This window comes from Ornithodoros turicata, chromosome 5 (genome assembly GCF_037126465.1).
Source record: "Ornithodoros turicata isolate Travis chromosome 5, ASM3712646v1, whole genome shotgun sequence".
In the NCBI taxonomy this organism is placed as follows: domain Eukaryota; kingdom Metazoa; phylum Arthropoda; class Arachnida; order Ixodida; family Argasidae; genus Ornithodoros; species Ornithodoros turicata.
The window spans coordinates 454,661-472,011 of record NC_088205.1 but is presented as its reverse complement, the minus strand read 5'-3'; the positions used below and the strand labels follow the sequence as shown (position 1 = coordinate 472,011).

At 46.4% G+C, this 17,351-nt stretch overlaps 1 long non-coding RNA gene across 1 annotated transcript in view; it reads left to right on the top strand.

The window, feature by feature from the left end:
• Nucleotides 1–16,606, top strand: part of LOC135393760 (uncharacterized) — a 30,052-nt gene extending 13,446 nt beyond the window's left edge. Inside the window, exon 2 of the long non-coding RNA XR_010422716.1 lies at nucleotides 15,760–16,606. This is a non-coding gene — a long non-coding RNA (uncharacterized LOC135393760). The remainder of the gene's footprint in view (nucleotides 1–15,759) is intronic.
• The last annotated feature ends 745 nt before the right edge of the window (nucleotides 16,607–17,351 follow it).

Genomic DNA, 17,351 nt, shown 5'->3' with positions numbered 1-17,351 from the left:
TTTAATACATCAGGATTTGTAGTTTCAGAAAGGTGTAGTTTCTCGCGTTTGCCCGAGTACTTTCCACCTTTGTTTCTTAGTTCACATTTGCTAAACACAACCAGTATATGATACTGAGTAATGGACAGTGGGGCTAGTTCTTATTTCCAGAAATAATTTTTCAGCATGTTCGTATGCTGTATGTGCTACTCATTCAAAGTACTGTACTTATATATGCAGTGCAAGCCAGCAAGTGCATATACAAGGGAGAAATAGCCGAAGCTCTGTGGCTGCACGTTGAACATATGTTTATAATTTGATCGTGCACCCTCAGCCGAGGACAGCTGTTTCGTTCTACGAACGAAAGAACGTTAAACGGCAAAGTGTGAGGTTTTTCCTGAGAGCGAATTACTCTCAACATCCGTTACGGTATATTTCTGGAAAACTATTTTGTTATTCTCAATGAGACTATCATGGCTATACATATACTTATACTCGAAATTATAATGCTACTATAGTCTGTTCATGCGTTCATCATAGCTCTAACAAGCCCTTGCCATGCCAAAATTAGGCAACGACTTGTGACACACTTCTCTCAAATCTTGGGACGGAGCACAATACAGGGTGTCCCAGAAAACGTGTAATCCAATTATAATAAAATACTACGCAACCTATAGCCGTGCGGTCAACGGCTTCTTACTAAGTTTTTGCCACCTCCTGATGTGAATGTCATGTAACGTAAGTTTCATTATGTAAATTTTTGTAAACTGAACTCGGGAATTTGAAAATTAAATGTCACTTTTTTACCCCATCAATGTGAATTGAGCGTGCTGAATTTACTCAAATTCATGATAATTTTACAGAGATATTGAGGAGCTATCCCATCAGAAAAAATAGCCGAACATCATGCCTTACGGAGAACCCAGAGCATAAGGCGCGACGAATTTTTCAGCGCAATTGTTGTCAGTCCGACGAAAGGAGGTTTGGAAACCCAGCCCACACCGGGATAGTAGACAGAGATAACACAGGCATGGCTTATCGCACCGGCTTCCGCTGGGATCATGCCTTCCCTCTCCCAATTTCATAAACTGTCAGTTTTTCTACTATCCCTCTGTAGGCTGGGTTTGCAACCTCCTTTCGTCGGACTGGCAACGATTGCGCTCAAAGATCGTCGAGCGCTATGTTCTGGGTGCTCCGAAAAGCATGATGTTCGGCTATTTTTTCCTGTGGGATAGCTCCTAAATATCCCTGTCTAATATCATAAATTTGAGTAAATTCAGCACGCTCTTCACAGTGGTGGGGTAAAAAAGTGACATTTACTTAGCAAATGTCTGAGTTCAGTTCGCAAAAATTTACATAATAAAACTTACGTTACATGACATTCACATCAGGAGGTGGCAAAAACATAATAAGAGCAAATGCCGTTGACCGCATGATTCTAGGTTGCGTATTTTATTATAAACCAATGACACATTTTGTAGGTCCTATTTATTATGTCCTGCACACATCAATGTTGGCTAGTAAACACTACCTTGCACAGTGAGCGTAATGATTCATGCATTTGTGTAGTGGTGTGGTGGTGGTGGTGATAGTGTGAACAGTATCCAGTAAGAACCACGGTAGCCAATGGAGCGACATTTTAATCAGTCACGGAGTTTTGAAACCTGTCGATATATGTATACGCCGCGTTGTTTGTACTTGCAGAGCAAACGCGGTAAGACGCGTGCATTTAAGTAAACTATTAGTGGACTAAGATCAGACTTGTACGTAACATAAATAATCTACTCAAGCTACTGTATCTTCAATACTTTTTGAGTAACACGGTATCTTACAAATACCTTTAAAAAGTATTTAGTATCTTAACTTAAATACTTTTCGTCAGTAATTTGTACTCATTTCTTAAGTTAATCCTAAAATACTCAGTAAGGTTTTTTTTTTGTTGTTGTTGGTGGTGGTGGGACAAGAAGTACGGGAAAAAGATTAACTTAATCGGTTTTGGTTTGTCCCTATGCCAACTTACTTGTGCACACATGACACCTTAGATATTCCGGGGTACTCCACCCTTCTGCGGCGCTTTAGTATGGGACAATGTGGTGGTCTGAAGGGAACATTGATGAATGCTCGGTGGTATGTCAAAACCACCGCCATATGCACAGCGAGCAAGGACGACTAGCATATGTTGATAAGTTGGTGGAAACGCTTCGGTTCGTCCTCTGATCACTGGCATTAGGTACCAGTGTGAGCGACATTGTTAGTCGAGATATCCGCGGAAGAGAGCATGCACCAAGAAGCTATCGCAGAAAAACAAGAGCATCTTCACTCTGTTTATATTCCTTTGACAGTAAATTTCACAAATTGGCACTTGGTAGTATCTTGAAAGTAACGAGCGTTACTTTCGTCAGTATTGAGTATTCTACTCAATTATTTTTCAAGGTTGGGTATTCAGTCCTCTACTCAGTTTCTCGCAGTATTTTACGAGTCTGACTGAAATAAACAACTTGCGATAGAGTCTGTAGTTTCTGTTGACATGTTTAGTGAAATGTTTACGGAATGTTTCCTGTATGTTTGAATGCCTACAGTATTGATGTGAGCCACGAGTAGCACAGCCAGTAATGATGATTCCTGTCTCGCTCTCTTGTTGGCAATGGCTCGGAATCATGCTTAATCTTGTCGTTAGTTTCTAATCGATGGTGCACCTCGTTGTTATAGGAAGAGCAGCAGGTGGACATGGCTTCCTATCACTTCTTGTAAGTGCAATCAAGGCGATTTCGACATAGTGATGCAGCATGCACAATGTCGCTCCCATCGCATCAGCGATGAATTTGTCCGTTGGCGCGGCAGGCTTCATGTAGTCTGAAATGTTCCGTGTTACTGAAATTATAAACAGGGATATCCACAATTTCTCGTTGCCTGCCATCTTCGTATAGGGTTTGCTCGTACCCGGTGGCTGCATAGTCAACGCCGGTAAGCATCCCCCAACTCGTACTGACTGGAGAGTGACGCCCTCCTGTGTGTTCACATGGGCGACATTCCTCTAGAATTCTCCAGGAGAAGACAGACACGCATCATAGCTCTCTGCTGCCATGTCTTTCCGTGCTCCTCTAACAATGGGGAATATCCTACGGTCAAGCCACAAAAATATTTCGTAGCAGACGACAGGGCCGATGATGTTGTCTGCTATGTATGCGGCACGCCGCTCACGATATTCCAGCACCGTGCCACGCAACATGAGACGCGGCGGAATTCCGCTTCCGTTTTGACTTTTTCTTCCACTAGAATACTCCATGGGGCTGTCGTTCGTGTGAACCACTGATCTCTATGTATAAAAGCTGGATAGCGGATGGGTGAGGGTATCGCGGGAAAGGGTACGCCAACCGGCCGCCATATTGCGGTGCTCAAAAGAGCCATTACAGCCCATTGGAATGCATGTAAGCTGTGACAAGTTTTGCTGTTTGTGAGCGCTTCCCTTGCTGCTTCGCTAAAATTTTGCCACGGATCGCTGCAGAAATCCCTCGTGATTGGATTCCTTACGTTTTTTGTGTGAAATCCTGTCACATACATGTTATTTCCTGTCTATTTTGTACTCGTGTGAGGTCGTGTCGTTCCAATTTTGTACTTTGAACTTGGATTATGTGATTTGCTGGTTTTGTGTGATGTTGTGTTACGTTTCCTTTATCGTCTGTCAGCGTGTTGCTTCTCGTGTTTCTCCCATTTCCTCAGTTCCGCTCGGGGGTGTGGAATGTTTGTTTGTGTAACCACCTTAATATGCTTGGGTATAAACATTATGCTTTGCACAGGAAGTTTAGATATGACTAGCTATGACACGAAATGCCGAACGGCACTAAAGCACTTCCAAAGGACTAGAATGATATTATGTGATATAAAGGCTATATGACGGTAAAAACATATTGACTAGAAATATGTGCACTGGGGAAGTAAATGGCGGTAAAGACAGTTCAAAATGACTAGAGGTAGAGTGAATAAGTCATAAAAAGGCTAAGTAGCAAGGTCTTGTGGTGAAAGCTCCAACATCAAAGTATAACAAGTCCAGTTGCAACAGCAAGTTTGAAGCAGTCAACCAGGTAAGTGGGCAGAGTGCATTACTGGTTGTTCAATATGATCAACATTGACAATTTCTTTCGCAGATGAGGCCTGGCTGTCACCTTCTCTGTATATTCGTTGGCAAGGTGGTACAGTCCGATACTGCTGTAGCACTGGGAAACTTCTTTGATCAGACGGATCATGCATTGAACAATTTATGCCATCAGTTACGGCAGAGATGACAAGGCTGACCCAAGCAAGCAATCATCGATACCGTGACCAACAAACTGAGCCGTAGATCCCACACCTGACAAGCGCACTTCAACGCCTGCTACGTGCCGAGACCATACCCGTGAACTGCAGGAAGTCTGGACTATCACAATGACTCTATCCAGATAACGTACTGCTTAAAGTTTAACGTTTAGATCTTGAGATACGAGTCACAAAGTGCCGCGCACATGCTTCAACAGCAACGTTTTGTCGCCCCGCTCGTGGACTAATAAATCACATTTATTGAGTAAAACTAAGTCACTTACTTGTGAAATGTCGTCCCGGGTATCTTGCCAGTACGGGCCGTACACCCACAACCACAGCAGGCAGGCATGACACCACAAAAATGCTACGCAAAGACGCATGCAGAATATGCAGCTGAGTCGCGGACGGCAATGTTTTGAGCTGAGAGGCCAAGATGGCGGCCGGTGACCGTACAGTTGCACCCTCAATCCGCTATCCAGCCTATTACTATAGAGATCAGTGGTGTGAACGCACGGTTAGTGGGAAAATGGCAAGAGGTAACGCCATTGTGAAAACTAGAAATTCCAGGAGTGAAACAATTGCTTTTCACCCTGTGTGTGTCTTTTTTGTTGTTGTTTTGCTGCCCTGCCTGCGAAGTTTTGCAGTTCCTGCACTGTCGTAGCTCTGTGGTCCTCAGGCCAATAGATGGATGTGCACCCCGTTGCTGCTAGTCACTGGACTGCTTATCAATTTCTGTAGATACTACAACGTCACGGTTCATCCCATTGGTGCTGAGGCCAGCAGATGGAGGCGTCCTCAGCAGTTGCTGATGTTTGGTTTCAATGAGTATTCATTTTGCATACGGTTCTTGCTGCTTCTCAGTGTCTGAAGGTACCAAGAGGTTACTATTCTTGTTTCTTTCGAATACATATCCCCTTTGCATGACGATCCCCGTTGTCTCTTAGTGACTGAAGCACCCACCAGGTTCGTTCTTGCTACCGTTCTGCGTGCCATGTCGTGCACGGTTGATCTCGGTGGTACTGATGTATCTTCCGCTGCCGAGCCACATATCCAGTATTAAAGTAAAGCTAGAATTAATCATTATTATTAGGGAATGTGAAAAGTCATGATACTAAGCACGATGTTCAACTGTGAAGGAGCGAGCGACTGCAACAACGAGGCTTGGGATATTTCGCGGTTTTATGTCTCGAGACAGCTATGATCAAAAACAATAAGCATTTGCAGTCACCAGCACGAGGTCCACTAGCTCATGCAATCCACAAATTCACCGCGCTGTACTATACATCGTATAGGTCATCTCGATCGGCACTGCAATCTCTAATGGTACTGCGGCGTCCCTGAGTGTTTTCAGAAGTGCCATGCGTCAGGCCAGGCGAGCACTCTATATGCACAACCAGTCATGAAACTCGAACCATTACGCCTCTCACCTAGTATGGTAAGGGTCACCTGTAAACCCCCATTTGCTTCAGCATCATAGCCTTCGTACCATGTAAACCGAATAAAAAAGCGCGAAAAAGGCGTGAATCACTCCAACGCCTATCAGTATTTCCCGCCTCCTCTAGTCTTGTCCCAACTTGCACTGAGAACGCGTTCTTACAACACACGTCACAACGCCACCAGTGATTGACCGGCCTCTAGATTCCCACTACTTCAGTAAATCTGGTTACCCCCGACATGGAAACGATGGATAACTGCACAGAGGCGAACGGTACAACACAACATTTCGTCTATTCTCCTGATTGGTGCGGTGCTGGAAAGTTGATCGCGCAACGTTTACGCGTTGTTACATCAGAACCTCTGCGCCGTTGTTCGTGCGTGCATGTCGGAAGGTCATGTTCGAGGTGTTCCGTGGGCGTCCTTGCCGCGCTGCGTGACCTCCTATGATGACGCTTCAAAAGTGGATCAAGACGCGACACTATTTCTTCACCTTACGCAGATCCCACGCGGGGCTTCCCCGCATCTTACACACTGCATCCAGAGCAACTGTTTCCCCGAGCTACTACGAAAATGCTACCGTGGTGTCCGTGACCTCCGAAACGTCTCGAGCAATGATGGAAACTCTCCGAGCCTGACTCAAGTGGGTCTTTTTCTGGCACATGTCCTCTTCTTTGTACGTTCGTAACACACAGGAAGCATGCTTGCTGTAGCGCGTTACGTTATGTTAAAACGTCTACATCTTGTGTTTCCCGAATTCCTATTTTGTGTAATTCAAGTATGTATACACTAAGTTCTTCAAAAGTATTTTTGCGAGAATAGTTTTTGCGCCACTAAACACGAAATCATCATCATCATCGTGGTCACAGAAAAAATTGAAAATTAGAATCCCCGAAGAAAGATTATATGTAATTGTTAGCAGAACGGAAGTACGCAGTGGACCAGTCGTTCGAAGAACAAAACCAGACAACGACCGTCTTCTGTGTCAGGCATGAGACAACTAAACCATTTTATTTTTTGACAAAGAAAAAACCACTGGTGCCACGAAATGGGCAGTGATGCTGATGATGAGTGACTAACCAGACGCGGGATATTCGTACACCAACAAAACCCCTCGACGCGTCGGTTAGAAGAGAGTCCAAAACCAGTTGTGCACATGGCGTTCTGTGCGTGAGAGACTGGCTTAGTTAGTGTATCTGCGGTCATCTTGTCCGTGGGGATATACTGAACCAATAATTCCTTGTTCTCTACTTCGTTGCATGCGTAAAGATACTTCAAGGCAGTATGTTTTGACCGCTGGTGATGGACTGGGTTTTGCATGCGTTTGATAGCTGACTGACTATCACAGTTGAGCTTTAGTCCACCAGAGCTGTATTTTCCGAGACAGAGTTCATGTAAAAACATCTTGAGCCATTTTCCTTATCGCATGGTTTCCACAAGAGCAGCATACTCTGCTTCACATGTGACAAGGCCACGAGTTTACACGACCTCCAGCTAATGCCCCCCCCCCCCTCCCCGAGAAAACAAACACGTAACCGCTTCTGGATTTTCCTTAATTTTGCTCGTTCCAGCTAGCGTCGGAGTACCCGATCACGTCGAAATTGACGTGTGCCATTCGTCGATGCCATAAGAGTATCTGCTCGGGTTGGACAATGTTAGCTTTTTCGATAGCAGTCGAAACTTCTGCACACAGGTTGTAAATGCCACCTTCTTTCAGTCCAGATATGACGAGGTGTTTTCCGGAGAAAACCTTGCAGTCATCCCCAGAAAATAGTACCCTCATACCGGTGTCCGTGAGCTTGGAAACATATATAAGGTTGTCTACCATGCTCGGCACATGTAGGACATCCTTTGCTGCCAGCTCCGATCCGGTGCTTCATCTGTTGTGCGGAATAAAACTGTTCCTGTAGCTTCCGATGTGATACTGGTTCCATCAGCGAGCGTAACATGCCTATCTGTCTGCTCCGTGTAATCCATCATGATATTTCTCTGGCCTGTCATATGACTACTTGCACCAGAGTCGATTGACCACCGGTTGCTTGACTCACCACTAGTGGTGCAAATAGCTCCGAAAGCAATCCTCATGCGCATTCTTGCGTTATCCGTCAACAACATCACTGTGTCTAACGAAACATGCCTGGTGGTGCTGCTTGCCATGTTTCGGAAAAACTTTGCCCTCATGTCTCTCGTAGCTTGAGAACGTGTACCGGTACTATTCCAAGTCCAACGATGTCTTGCAATATGACCGGGCTTACCACATCGATAGCATTTGAAGCGTCCCTCGTGTTGATCGTTCGCCTTGCATGCAGCTTCTTCGATAGAACATTGCTGTTTGATTCTTCCCTTATGAGCGCGTACCTCACCTTGTCTGGAGTAACGTCACCCATAGCGCAAATATCGAAGGTGCGGGTCACTCCGTAGTAAGCTTTTGGAAGTCCTTGAATCGCAATAGCTGCTAATTCTGCGTCATCCAAGGCATCCCCGAGAGATCGCAGCTGTTCACCGAGGTACTCCACTCTCTGCATGTTATCCGTCGCACTTTCGCCATTTTTCCATTTGACAGCATTGAGCTCGCGCTTCAAGTTTATCCTCTTTTCTAGGACTCTGCCCCTATTCACTTGTTCCAACTTGTCCGAGGCACCCTTTGCAGTCGCTTGGTTAATGACGTAGCTCGTCTGAGAACTCTGTATAATGGCATTGAGAGCGTCTCTGTCGTTCTTCCCCCGTGTTGCTCTTTTGGCGTCGGCTGCTGGAGGAGAACTTTCTATGGCTGCCCAGATGCCTTCGTCTTGAGGTAAATCATCATCCTGTACCTCCAGGTAGGGTAGTTCCTCGAATCCAATCGTTCGAGGGCGGTGAGCAGAGTTCCATGATGCCCTTCACTCATCTTGCTGCGGGACGATATCAACCCTAGCAACCTTTCAGTAGGCGTTGAGGTTGCTTGTGCCTGTAGTCCGTCCTGGGCCCCATAACCTTTGTTTGCAGAACGGAAGTACGCAGTGGACCAGTCGTTCGAAGAACAAAACCAGACAACGACCGTCTTCTTTGTCAGGCATGAGACAACTAAACCGTTTTATTTTGTGACAAAGAAAAAACCACTCGTGCCACGAAATCGGCAGTGATGCTGATGATGATGAGTGATTAAACTCATCTCAACTGACTCTACAACTGATGAACCAACTACCCCAGCTTGCCACCCTTGTGATGAGTGATTAACCAGACGCGGGATATTCTTACACCAACAGTAACTTCGAGAGGTATGACGTAAGGATGCGCCTGACTTGCCTCTCGCCTAGCAACATTGTTGTGCGACAACGCCTGTAATGTCGCCTTTTGACTGAGTCCAAAGCACAAGTGCTGGCTATCCTGCGACGCGAGCTAGAGATGCACAAACCGAGAAGAGTCGTTGCTGGGAGGCGAACGCTTGGTTACAAGGCATAAATACATGCATTTGTATCGTAAATAGTATTGTAAATACTACCCATCCCTGGTAACTAGCTAAATAACGCTGTAACGCAGTCCTGATGGCTCGACTGAGTTGCTCAGTGTTTTTGCCCGATCCCCGTATGCATAGGTTGTCTGCGTAAACAGAACATGTCGGCACGGGAATAGACTTCTATAAGGACTCATGAAGGCCCGAAAGGGCCTGGTTAAAAAGAAATGGACTGAAGGCACATCCCTGGGGTAACTGACTCGCTGATCAGTGAATGAAAGTGGCGGGCCTCTCTCCGATGTTGACTAAATCGAGGCCCAGCAGCACCATGTTTGTTGATACGGTATCAAAGGCACGCACGATGTCGGAGAACACTGCTGTGATATGCTGTTTGCACTGCTATGCTGTTGGCATGTGCCACTGCCGAGACGAAGTCTAACAGCGTGACTGCTCCACTTAGGTGTGTTCTGAATCCTGTCATTTGCTCCAGACGCACAGCCTTGACTTCCAGGTACCATAAGAGTCGCCCGATCAAAATGCACACTGTGAGGTTGGAACGACAAGAGGTGAGAAAGCCGGGTCAATAGGAGGATCCTATATGTCGTTGAGTGGTTTGCCTTTCTTCAGAATGGTAACTGTAACACTGTTGCCGGGACGATGCCCACAGCTGTGACGCCAACAGCGGCAAGCTGCTTTTAAACATCACTACCACCACCACCATGACACTCTCGCACCCTCGTCAGGAACATTGCCTGATGTCTATCTGTAACATATAGAAGACACACTGTCACGTAAGTAAGTAAGCAAGTATTATATGAAAAAAAAAAAGAACGAAAACAGTCTTGGAGCAGGGTGGCTGCCACTACAGGCGCCTTCAGCTCCATGTCATTTGGTATTGATTTTGTCTTATAGGCTCAGCGAAGGTGTTAAAAGTGGCAGTGTATGCCGCTATCTTTTAGGAAGGCGCAGAGTGCCTTCAGGGCTCTAACTTCTTGGTCCTGTGTAGGCCATCTCCCCACCACTTTACAAAAGGAGAAAGGCCTCTAGTCGAGGCTTGGAGGGATTGTTTCAGTCTTGCTTTTGCTGGCTCATAGTCTGGGCACTGCATTATAACGTGAAGTGCGTCCTCTGGCACCTTGCATCTGCTGCAGAGGTTCGGGGCTACAATGCCTAATCTGTGCTTCGTCGTCGCGGTGTATAAAACACCCAGACGGATCCAATGAATAGCTGTCTCGAGGCTTCGGCCGATGTCGTGTGGGACGACTGTTTGTGAGTCGGGGTCTATGTGGATCATATAATCGGACTCCCGCTGGACTTGTTTCCATGCCCTGTTTGATCTTTTGCTTGTGGATTTTCTGAGTGATCCCTTCGCATTTGGAAAAAGGGATTGCAGACAACTTGGTTTTGCTGAGCGCGCCCTTTGCTATATCGCGTCATTTCCTGGTATTCCGTAGTGTGAGGGAACCCACTGCAGAGAGACTGTGTGTTCGTTTCCTATCGTAGAGGTGAAGGCTTTTGCAATATTGTACACGAGCAGGTCGTCGGGGTTCTGTTTTCTTATGGTTTCCAGGTCTGCCTTGGAGTCTGTACAGCAGATGACCCATTTGTTCGCGGGCGAGCAGCCAATGTGCCGCAGAACTTTGAGGATGCCGCGCAATTCTGCTGTGGTGGACGAAGTAGCGGTATCCTTTTGCGACGTCTTCTACAATAAAAGCGCTGGATGCTGTACCATCAGCAGAGGAGCAGTCCGTATAAACGTGAGTTCTCTCAGGGTACTTTTCTTCGAGGTGGGCGATGGTCAGTGTTACTGTCCTGGGCACTCGAAGGCATCTTCGCAGGCTCCGTGTGAGGACAAGTTCCTAAGTTTGTCTCTTTTGTTTTGGAGAGGTGGGTAGGTGCGGAATGCTGTAGGCTAGGGTTTGTCGAATTAATCCAGAGTTCATAGAGCGGAGTGCTTGCCTTTGTGGTGACCACTGAGCATCTTCATCACGTTGGTGTATCTCTTAGTGGTCTCTTAGTGGTAGTATCTCTTAGTCCACCACAACACCAAGAAACTTGTGCTTTCGTACTCGTTGTATCGGCTGTCCGTCGATGATAAGGCGAAAGTCCTTCAGCCTTTTCCTAGTAGACTGTAAATAGACTGTTTTTTTCGATTGACAGATCCATAGCCCGTTCTTCAAGAAAGATGGCAGTATAGCATGGTCTAAGGTACGTGGGATGGTTTTCATATTTCTTCCACTGGTCCAAATGCAGACGTCGTCAGCATATATCGTGAACCTGACTCGTGGTGGGAGAACTGCCGCTAATTCGGCCATCAGGAGGTTAAACAGTATAGGGCTGAGGAGAGCGCCTTGTAGTACTCCTTGCTGGAGAGCTACTTTGTTTGTTTCACCATCAGCATTGTACACCATTCTGTCGTTTAGGAAGTCTTGGATCCATGCTGCAGTCCGGCCCTCTAACCCCCTTTTTTTGATTACCTGGACCAGATGAGCGTGACTGAAGCTGTCGAATGCGCTCTTGATGTCGAAGAATGCAGCTCTGCCCTGTTGTGCTGGACATCTGTAAGTAGATATGTCATGCATCGTGCTTTTCGAAAGCCCACCTCGTCGGGGAATCCGTCATTGTACTCCAACCACCATTGCATTAGGGCGAGGATAATCCTTTCCATCACTTTTCCTACGCAGCTTGTCAAACTGATGGAGGCAATTTCTTCCTTCGGTTTGCAAGATTTTCTGATCGAAATCAGCCTTGCTGTTTTCCATTCCTGAGGAACTTTACCCGTTTGCCAGCTTTGAGAGGTATGCCCTTGGCTTTTGGACCAAGGTTCGCCAGACACTTGTAGGTCACCTTGTCTGGACCAGGGGAGGTACATTTGGTTGCCGTTGCTTTGGTCGCGCGGTCGAGCTCGTCCATTGTGAACTCGCAGTCTAGTTCTATGGGCGCAGGGTGCGGCGACCTCACGTCACGGCGGACGAAGACAACGAGGAGTGCGGAGCGTGCACCGAGCTGTGGAGCGTGCGAAGAAGGCTGTGGCAGACGGCGAATGGAGCTCGAAGGAGCTGGATTAAAATGCATTGTTTGCCCTACGGCAAGCCCTACCGCCATCACCACCACCACCACCACCACCACCACCACCACCACCACCGCATTGTTTGCTTTAGAGAATGGCCTACACTTCGATTCTTAACTATCATCCTGAGGTTGGGGTAAAGACGCAGACGACACACGAAGTAGACGGGACAAGACTTGTACGTCTATCTATATATCATGCTGATATATTCCAGAAGGAGCTGGGAATCGTACGGGGGTAGAAGTCGTAAAGCTTGGTAGGTACGTCACCAACTCGTGTTGTAGGTAGCTCGCACGATGTAAGGGGTGTAAGGGGTACGAGGTCCGACGGCGTAATTTGCGGGAGCAAGGTGGTGAGCCTTCTTTCGTCGACCTTGTTTGCGATATCCTCGGCGAGCTCCTCCACCGAGGAATTCTTAGTCATAGTCAAGGAAATGAAATAGTTTTCGCATTTCGTATGGTCCATCAGTGCGTTTGCTGCTCCCTATATATTTCTGGACGATGTGTGTTGATCGCATATTTGAAAAACGCGGCAACATATAGGTGCGGACTATACACACATATAACGTATAGTCTGTGTAGTCCCTGCGCCTCGTCGCGCCATTCAATGAGTTCACTAGGGAAGGAAGCGGAGAAAGACCTCCCCTGGACGCGGCGTTGTGTACTATCGCGACATATCACATTGTCACATCATACAGTGGCGTCATACAAGTAACAGACTTTTTGTCATTTGCTGCAGGGTTTATTGTTGTCCCCTACTCGAAGAGTCACTGGTGACCAGTTTTACGTGTTTCGTAACAACATGCATTCGATTTACCCGATTCCGTGCTGGAAGCATTTGTAAGCGTTATAGACGTGACCCCACGTATGATTAATAGCGTACATTTACACATTTCTTTCTTCCTCTCCAGGTGGAATTGTCGGAGAACAATGAATCATCAAGAAAGCGTTCGCAGGCGTGATTTGCACCCGCTTGCACCCAGTGCATGAATAGTCCGTCGATGTAATACCGCCGCGTAACGATGGTCGTACCGATGTTACAACGGTCATGTAGCGGATGCCTGACTGTTTTCGCGTGCCACACCACCGTTTGTGTAACTTTAAAGACGAGACTGAGTGCAAGTTATCAGACAGCATTTGTTTCTTGGAGTGGTCCCTTGTGTAACGCTCCGTGAGAACAATACCTAAAGAACAGTGTCTTGCGCGGGACTGCACTTGTTTGCCGACATGTAAGGTCTTTGCGTGTTTAACTTTAACCCACAGCTCTAGACATGTGATCAGCTGAAGCAATAACAGGGCCGTCGACGAAAGCAATTGTCTGGAACGTTTGAAACTGCCAAGAGCAGCTTTCAAGTGCTTCCGTTCAGTCGGTGGTGCCACCTAGTGCCTTTCAGAGGAAAAGGAAGATACCGAATATTTTTGCAACTACAAACTGATGCGCTGGATTGGATAATACGGATAGGTTTCCCGACGGTTTCCGCTACTCCTAAAACAGAACCCCACCACGCTGAATGCCAATCATTGCACAAAGTTATACCGTTATTACTTCTGACTGCACTATTATTATTAACATAATTTCATTAATTAACTGCTTTATTAGCCGTATTATTAACGTAACTTCATAAGTGCCACAAAAAGGCGTACGACCCCGTTTTCGACAAGCCAGGGGAGAGAACGATGGTCGACCAGCAGCGTGTAATTGGTAGTCAAGTTCTGTGAAGAGTGAATCTCGGGACGAACAGAATGTAACCTTATTTTTCCGCCAAATTTCCTTTTATTCCTTTAGCGTCACTTCATCGAAGGGCTGAGACTTCTACCTTTCAATTAGTTTAATGCTAATTAACTCGTTATAAGCACATTTTCCTAATCTGCTTACAGACATTCTCGTTGTTGAAGAGACTCGCGTATGTTTTCTGATATTAATCACTATGCCCTGGAGATTTCTCTGGTTTGTGTAATAACGCGCAACTTTGCCAAACGAGAAGGCAACGTTTGTCGACGTCGGACTAAAATGTCTCTATTGAATGAAGTCACCGTCACGTTAATGAAAAGCCACAATGCGGTGATTTGTTGCTGTTTTCGAGCGCGATAATAAATGGGGGTTTCCATCCAACACCCCAGCAGATTTGAGGGGCACATTCTGTTGGGTGATTTTCTTTGTTTTTGTTCGCCCCAAGAAAGCATCGTGTACAGAAAATGTAGCTCTGCAAGCAATATTTTTCAACCACTGCATGATTTATCGTATGCCGTCACGTTCCTTTTATATTCGGATAATATTTCAGGCTGCGCGCAAGTCTGAATAATCGTCATTTTAACCCTCGCGAGTGGGCAGGAACGCATTATGCGGAACACCGATCGCCGTTATTAATACGACGGCATGGAGCGTCATCCTCGCATGCATTCGGTGTCAAGCCTTTCTTTCATACCTGCCGGTCAGCGCCAGACTTGCTATGCCGTCGGTGGCGTCTCTCAGCTGCGTGGGCTTGTCAAATGCGAGTCGAATGGACGATAAGCAGTCATGCGACTGTCTCCTGTACCAACGATCGCTCGCCTGAGGTCGCAAAGAATGTGGGCATTGCAACTTCCTGTTTATACTTGACATGCACGGTGAATTCGAAATAAAGAAAGGAACCCAATGGGACTGCGCGAAAGTATTATGGAAGTCAACAACTACATGCATGGCGATGGAATGAGGCAGTTGACCTCAGGGCATGGATTTGACACGAACAGCTGAATCTGTGTCATACCATCTATGTGAGCGTCCCCAGGCCTGTGCTCGGTGTCCACTCCTTCTGTTGAGAGAGAATTATAAAATATGGAAAGTCATCTACGTAATTAAATGTTTCAAAGTGCACTCGACTGACCTGCATGCATTCGTGGGAAGTAGCCCACTCACTTGAACCAAAACCTTGTCCCTCGCGCTGGTGCTGTAACAACTTTAGTGCACCGTTGCGAGACACCTTTTGTTCTGTCATCCCCTGTGCCCGACGTCTTGAACAGTGTCAGCGGTCATTGCGCAAAACAGTCTTCTCAGCTCCATTGTTGCCCCGAAATCGTGTAATAGACGTGGCACGTCCACGCGTCACGAACAGCTGATTTGTGAGGCGCCGTGGTCATTGCGGACGATTCCCACCCATCTGAAAAGAGGAGCACGTGTGTTTCACCGCTTGCAGGCGGAATTCAGCGTAAAAAGGTTTTGCTAACTGCGTAATATCACGGAAGGACAGCATTCAGTTTACGAGTTTGTCAGCGTCAATTTCAGAATAATCATTGCGACAGAAAAACTTTGCCCGGTGTCCCTTACATATTGTATGCTTGCAAGAGTTGACCCAACGCTCGCTCTCCGTATGTCACGAACTATCTCACGTCAGGATGCTGCGCTAATTCGTCGAATGATGCTCGATGTCTCTTTCACTGCTCAATTGCGTTATCGCTTGCGGCAAGTGCTGTTACTGTGGTGACGAGGAAAATACGGAACACATCCTAATCCACGGCTCGCACTACGAACCTTTCAGGGCTACGCTAATTTATTATTTATTTCTTTACAGAGACCGTACATCGGTATGCAGGCCGGCCTAAGCCCGAGGGATTACAGCGTCAGCTAGACTCTCACCCTCTCACTGTGATGAAATGTTTTGGTTCATGGTTAAAGTAAGCTGACTAAGCCACAAAATCACTGGTCCCCTTTCTGGACACTGTACATGTCACTCGGCGGGGACTATGGTGGGCAGTTCGTCGTGATGGAGCCAGAGATGAAAAAAGAAAAAGAAGAAGAAAAAGAAAGATGTAAAAGAAAACGGAAATATTGACAAAAAAGTTTTTTATTTTTGCTTTCAGCCGCTCAAAGGTTAAAAAAAAAAAAACTCAAACACTCCAGATGGCGTTTTTCGTCCTCCAGCACATAGTGAGGCGCCCGAGTTTTAGTTTCATATTCAGCCTACAAAATACTTGGATGAGCAGCGGCGAAACATGGCCATCGTCATTCATCGCTTTCGCTCAGACCGCAGTGTTCATGGCACTTTTGTAAAATTTTCGCGTTCGTCCGCTGTGAGACGTTGGATGCATTCTCCTTGTGCGCCAACCCCAAGAAAAAGGTTAGACACGTCTCTGCCGAAGGGACCCGTCGCCGTCTGGGGAGCAATCTCTCACTGCACTTCTCTCCACCGCCATCTTGATTGTTTTGAACACGGGATTCGTACGCTTTGCATCATAACTTTGCACTGAGATGCTCAATCCCTTTGAAACATATACCAGGGGTCTTCAGAGCTTTATATGTAAACGACACAATGTCCCACTTGCATTGAATAATGGTAGGACCTCGGCACGCTGGCACGGGTGGAGTTTTATTGGGGAACACACTGTATATACATGTCAATAAACAAGTTGCAGGCTGTAGTAACAGTATTTTCATTTTTTTTTTCAAAATTGTCGGGAAAAAACTCAAGAAAAAACTGTTTTTTTTTTTTCCCGAGTCTCAAATTTTCCGGTAATTTTACATCCCTAGAGGAGGGACTTCATGGACGGAGCCTGGAGGTGGACGATCTGGAGCCGCCGTTTACGTGGATGTGACAGAAGCCTATCGAATCCGGGCCAATTCGCAAGAAAAGCGCGTCGCATCCGATCCACTAAACAGATCGACATGCACAGAGACTGCAAATGCGCATCCATATATAGAGTGCGTGCAGAAAATGCGCATTTGATGAACGGGAGAATTAAGGAAAGGCGTTCTATGCGGCTCAGCAGTGCAGAAAACGTCTGCACTGCATTTGCCGTTTGCCTGCTTCATCTTCATTGCTCACAATGATATGAAGATGAAGCAGGCAAACGGCAAATGCAGTGCACACGTATTTTAGGACCGCATTCTAAACATGTGTCGTCGAGTTCCCTGTTCCTGTTAGTTTCTCGCAATTCATTTCACTTCTAGGGGATGTAGCTACGCCTATGTGCACCGTACAGTTCGGTGACCGGGAGGGGTGATATTTTTCTATTTTTATCTCTTCATTTTTCGTTTTCCTTTCACTTAGGGGATCTATATGGGAGTAGCAGAACTCGCCAGGTGACGAATTCAATATCTTCCGGTTTTTTTTCTATAATCAAACTCAAACTCAAACTGCTTCATCTTCCAAACTTCTCAACTCTG